Here is a 6,070-nt window from a genome sequence, read left to right as displayed (position 1 = left end):
TCCAGCCTTTTCAGAGGGGCTTCTGTCTAGTTTTCAAATTACTGGTGATCACTTCGTATTAAAGGTAATCTTCCGATCTGGAGACTTGGAATACATATGCAAGATTCAGGCAGGACTTTTGAGTACGCGCCCTGTGAGTCTGCGTGGCTGAGGTTTGCAGGGGCTTGTGGCCTGACTCTGGCCGTGTCCAGACAAGCCTGACTGCTGTGGGCAGCACTTAGATTGGTACCAAAGAAGTCAGCCTCTCCAGGAATGTGTGTAGGGCTGTGGTTTTGTCTTAGCATTCCTGAGTCTAGACATGGGATAAGACCTTGGGATGATTCTCAGGGTCTGGAAGGAAAGCCAAGGGCATGCAGTGTGAGCACAGCATGTGCAGGGATGTGGGCAGCAGGGACTGTGACTGTCTGTATAGCAATGCACCTGTGCCTCCGTAGACCCTCTCAGCATCACCTCTGAGGAGGCCAGATGGCCACAGCCGTGCACAGTTCCTGAATCCTCACACAGTGGAGGCCTTTTAGACTGAAAGAAATTGCAGAAACTCATTTTCAGCTTGGTGGCCTCGTGTCCCACTGTGGGCAACCCTGTGCCCAGGGGAGCATCTCCACTGGGTGGGACCACTGGCCTACGTCCTGTGCATGGTCCAGTTTCCTTTCCCAGACACTGCAGGGTCCCCATCCTCTGCAAGAGAAACCCCCAAATCAGAGTGCAGGGGAAATAGCAGGGAGAGGGGTTCTGCTGTCTACCCACAGAGAGTGGCATGAATCAACGTGCAGCGTTACATAGGATTTACACAACCCTGAGTGTCAAAAGGCCCCATGATGATTCTTTCTTCACCAAGATGCCCTGACCTAGGCTACAAGAGGTCACCTGATTTCTTTCCAAAACATCCTAAGTGAACACTACAACATTTCTCCATGTATTTTTTTTTTTTAAGATTTTATTTATTTGAGACAGAGAGAATGAGAGACAGAGAGCATGAGAGGGAGGAGGGTCAGAGGGAGAAGCAGACTCCCCGCCGAGCAGGGAGCCCAATGCGGGACTCGATCCCGGGACTCCAGGATCATGACCTGAGCCGAAGGCAGTTGCTCAACCAACTGAGCCACCCAGGCGCCCTTCTCCATGTATTTTAATGTCAAGGTATCCCCACCACACCCCATATCTGCGATTTGTGCTGAGCTCTGCTTAGAAAATTTTCTCCTTGGGGCGCCTGTGTGGCTCAGTTGGTGAAGCATTTCACTCTTGATTTCAGCTCAGGTCATGATCTCAGGATTGTGAGACAGAGCCCCGCTCTGGGCTCTGCACTGGGATGGAGCCTGCTTAAAATTCTCTCCCCTTCCCGCTCTCTCTGCCCCTCCTTCCCCGACCCTCCCTCTCTCAAAAAAAAAAAAAAAAAAAAATCCTCCTTAAGCTCATGAAGGGACCTAGGGCTCCCTGGGAATCACGTGGGATGTCCTCCTCAAAGACTGCATTGTACTTATCAGTAGCTCATTTCCTTCTCCTGCTGAGTAACAGCCGGCTGTATGGACAGAACACAGTTTAGCCATTCTCTACATGGGCACGGGGGCTGTTTTCAAGTTTGGTTATTATGAACAAAGTTGTTGTAAACATTTTTGTACAAGTCTTTTTCAGACATGGGTCTATTGAAATGTCATTTCTCATGGGTAAATTCCTAAGAGTCGAATTACTGGCTCACAGAGTAGGTATGTACTTAATTCTGTAAGAAATTGCCAGAACTTTCCCAGAGTGGCTCTACCATTTTACACACCACATCCCTATCTGTGCTGGGCGTCTAGTGGCATCTTATTAGAGTGAGCCTAACTCACATTGCAGTGACGTCCAATTTATCAGTAAGACAAGCAAGTTGGAAGCTTAAGATGCTACACACAGACTCACCATGATGTGGCGGCTTCCCCCCACAAATAATTTACCCGAGAGAAAAGAGCACATACGTCCACACAAAAGCCTGAACAGAAGTGTTCACAACAGCCCAAACCTGAAACACCCATCTGCTCATCAGCAGGATGGCTAGAAAACTCGGATGACAGCACTCAGCAATACAAAGGGACCGGGTGATAGCAAAGACGTGCTGAGTGAATAAACCACTACCAGTACATGCCATATGATTCCACACATATGAAATTATAGAAAGTGAGGCCAGATGCTTGGTTCTGGGACCTGTTGTGAAATCATCAGCTGTACTACAGTTGTGTTATTAACCTAGCCCCACGTTCTCTTCTTTTGTGTTTTCTTTCTTTTTTTTTTTTTTTTTTAAGATTTTATTTATTTATTTGAGACAGAGAGAATGAGAGACAGAGAGCATGAGAGGGAGGAGGGTCAGAGGGAGAAGCAGACTCCCCGCCGAGCAGGGAGCCCGATGCGGGACTCGATCCCAAGACTCCAGGGTCATGACCTGAGCTGAAGGCAGTCGCTTAACCGACTGAGCCACCCAGGCGCCCTCTTTTGTGTTTTCTTAAGCCCTGTGCATGACTCATCATTAACTTTGCGCTTGTCACTCTACCCCGTCTGCACAATGATTGTAAGAATCTGATGGAAAACAGATGATAACATTTTTCCTAAAAGTATCTGATGTATACCAGGTCCCAGATGGCGCTTCACTGTCCGGGAGAGGGTGCACCTCCAGTGGTTTTAAGACTGCCCCCTCGTTTCAAGAAGCCCATAAACTTCCCTTCACATACTCACATTCCCAACCACTCATATGTAAACTGCTCCTAGATTCAACAAAGCAAGGCAGCTTTGGGAATGACGCCTGCCCTTCCGAAAATAAAGCTTGCTATGCTTCAAAGCCACTGTCTCGGTCACTGGCTCACTGTGCATCCGGTGCACGAACAACAGGGCAAGTCTCCACAGGTGCCTGGGACTGGGGTGTGAGGGACTGGCTGTGAAGGAGCCCACGGCAACATCTCTGGTGAGGGAGAGGTTCCAGATCTCTACTGCGGTCATGGTTACATGGGTGCTCTCATGTGCCGAAGTTCGTCAAAACGTACACCCAAAGGGTTGCATTTTATTTTACGTAAGTTATACCTCAATAGAGCTGATCTTTAAAAAGATGCAAATACTGGGGCGCCCGGGTGGCTCAGTCGGTTGGGCGAATGCCTTCGGCTCGGGTCATGATCCTGGAGTCCCGGGATCGAGTCCCGCATGGGGCTCCCTGCTCGGCAGGGAGTCTGCTTCTCCCTCTGACCCTCCCCCCTCTCATGTGCTCTCTCTCATTCTCTCTCTCAAATAAATAAATAAAATCTTTAAAAAAAAAAAAGATGCAAATACTGTTTCTGGCTCAACACATCTTCAGTAAGTAATCCGCCTCTTCTACAGCAGCACCACCAACCGAGTCACACCTTTGCCTTGTGTCTACAGTCTCCGAGACTGTCTCGACAGCATAAACACCCTCTTCATTCTCCACAGTTGCCTGCTTTGCCCCTTCCCTGTACCGAACACGGCAGAAACTTCGGAAAACCGTATCTGTTCACTCATTCGCTCAGCCGGCCAGGCAACAGCGTTTACTGTGTTAGCTCCCGGCACTGAGTTAAGAGAGGCTCGAAGTGTAAGTAAGACACCATGTCCCGCTGCATCTTAGGAGAGGCAGGGAGACACAAAGTGCAATCAGTACAGAATGGCGTCAGTAACCGGTTGTGCAGGTCCAAGTCCTCGGGCACAGTGTGCCCACAAAGGAGGGCTCCGTGTCCTCTCCAGGGTCAGGAAAGGGTACAAAGCGGTGCCGCGTGAGGCAGGTCTCGAAGCGCTGATGGAGGAACGAGGGAGCACACGGAAGGGCATCAGGGAGATGAGGAAAACGGATGAAGGAGCGTGGCGATGGCACGATGCGCAGCCCCGGAACACGGGAGCCCAGTCACGGAGGCGAGCTGGAGCTGAAGGTCCCGGCCCGGGCAGCGCACACCCCCTGTGCACCCCTAGGTGGGACTCTGACACCTCATTTCCCTTGCATGGGGACGTAAAGGCACAGTTTCCTTTATTTAAAACCAGTCCCATACTTGAGCATGTTCATCCGCCACGACCTGCCGACTCCAGTTACTCCTTCAGAGACAGTAACGCGGAAGGACAGCGATGGCGAAGCCCGGTTTTCCTGACACCCGACCCGGGCGGGGCCGCCAAGGGGTCACACACGGTCTGTAAAGGTCCACGGCTTAACCCTGCAGGGGTACAACTATACAAAGGTGAAGAAAAGACGATCTACAGCCCTCATCTAAACTCGCGATTAGAAACACCAGAAGCCATACCGTGCTCCTCACGGCCACCGAGGACACGCTCTCCTCACCCAGGCTGCTCCCAGGAACAGCCACTAAAATCGAACTCCAGCGCGGCACACGCGACACCTGCACGGGACGGCCCACAGAGGCACGCGAGCGAGAGCGCCGCTCGCCCCTCTCCCAGCACACAGCGGGCAGGGCGCTCACACTCGCCGCCTCCGGACGCGAGGGGCTCCGCCCGCCCCCGCCCCCGCCCCCGCCCCCACGGCCGCGTCCGTCCCCGTCGGGGAAGATCGCCAGCCGGCCCCCGGCGCCGGCAGCGCGGGAGGGGCAGGCTCCGGCGACCACCGCCGACGGCCGGGCGCTCCCCGGGCGCCCGAGGGGGCGGCACCGCGCCGCGCGGAGGGAGTCGTGGCCGGGCGCAGCGCTGCCACGTCCGCGGGGGGCGGGGCGGCGGGAGCCACCTGCTCGCGAGGTGACAGGGCAGGGGACGCGGGGGCTCCCGTCGCCTCTCGATGGCGTCACAGGCCTGCGCGGACCCTGACGTTCAAAGGCCCCGGCGCGGCCGCGCACAGCACGGAGAGGAACCCGCGGGCGGACGGGAGACACACGCTGCTTGGCTGCCTCGTCGCTGGCCTCCAGTCCGCGCCTGCGCCGGCACAGTGAGCCTGCGCAGTGCCGTCTTCATCGCCTTTTCTCCTCAGGCACGTGGGAGTCTCGCTGAGCGGCCGCGCGCACCAGGCCACTCAAGTCGGGACTCTTGGCCCGCCCAGTTCGGAGGCGCACGCTGTACCTGGGGTTTCCGCCTGCAAAGGGCCCACCCCTCAGCTCGCCCGACGACCATCTTGCCCCGCTCCCCCAGTGTCTCCGTTTCACTCTCCGTCCCCTAACGTCTTGTAGCGGCCATGCTGTGCGGCTCTGCGCGTGCGCCGGGCCTCTCACCCCTTCAGCCTCCTCCAGCCGTGCGCGGCTCCGGTACCACGCTCTGCGCGTGCGCAGAGCGTCTTCCTCCCCGCCGTCTGTCCCGGACGTCGAGGGGCGCTGTGCTCGGCTTTGCGCGTGCGCTGAACCGCACCTTATCCCGGCGGTTTATGTGGCCGTGTCTTGGAGAGCTGCGGCTCTGCGCTCCTTCTGCGCGTGCGCGGCCTGTTAGCCATTTTAGCGTCTGGCTTTGCACCTCTAGCTGAGGGTGCTCACACACACGGTGCTTGCAGTTTTTTATTTTAAGCATAAGGTTTCTCCAACAAGGACGTCACAAGAAAAAAAAGATTTATTTATTTGAGAGAGAGAGCGTGAGCTGGTGGAGGAGCAGAGGTAGAGTCTCCAAGCAAACGCTCGGCTGAGCGCGGAGCCCAATTCCGTCTCACAACCCCTGAGATCATGACCGGAGCTGAAATTAAGTCAGATGCTTAACCTACTGCACCACCCAGGTGCCCCACACTAATGCTCTTTTTTGAACATATTTATGACGGGTCACTTTAATGTCCTCCTGGTGGCCTCCGTACCACTGACCATCTTGGCTCATTTAGGTTCTAAAAACCCGAGGCCAAGGAAGGTCCTTGCTGCCTTGTGGGGTCTTTGTATTGTTAGCTGGGGGGGTCGTTTCTCCCAGGGGGTCTCAGCGCCAGGAGCCCCTCCTGGACTTTGTGGGGTCAGGAACCTGGGGAGTGGGCGGAGACCCCTCAGGGCAAGTTCACTAACATGCTCAGCACCAGAAGGGACTGTGGGAAAGTTCCACTTTTAGATGGGGAAACTGGTCCTGGGGTGTGAACTAGGGGTGTCCCAGGGATGCCTGCTTGGCCAGAGTAAGTCCTCACAACCTTTGCTCCAACCCCAGCTCTGAG

At 55.0% G+C, this 6,070-nt stretch overlaps 1 long non-coding RNA gene across 1 annotated transcript; it reads right to left on the bottom strand.

Moving 5' to 3' along the window:
- Positions 1-3,483: 3,483 nt before the first annotated feature.
- LOC135364610 (uncharacterized) lies at positions 3,484-5,342 on the bottom strand. The gene is made up of 2 exons (XR_010412066.1): positions 4,257-5,342; positions 3,484-4,169 (listed from the first exon to the last, which is right to left on the bottom strand). It is a non-coding gene; the product is annotated as an uncharacterized LOC135364610 (long non-coding RNA).
- Between the last annotated feature and the right edge of the window lie 728 nt (positions 5,343-6,070).

The sequence above is a fragment of the Mirounga angustirostris genome, unplaced genomic scaffold (genome assembly GCF_029215605.1).
Source record: "Mirounga angustirostris isolate CCGP_5_RB_7025 unplaced genomic scaffold, mMirAng1.0.hap1 SCAF_5, whole genome shotgun sequence".
Lineage (NCBI taxonomy): Eukaryota > Metazoa > Chordata > Mammalia > Carnivora > Phocidae > Mirounga > Mirounga angustirostris.
The sequence above is the reverse complement of the archived record's forward strand: the minus strand, read 5'-3'. Positions and strand labels throughout refer to the sequence as shown.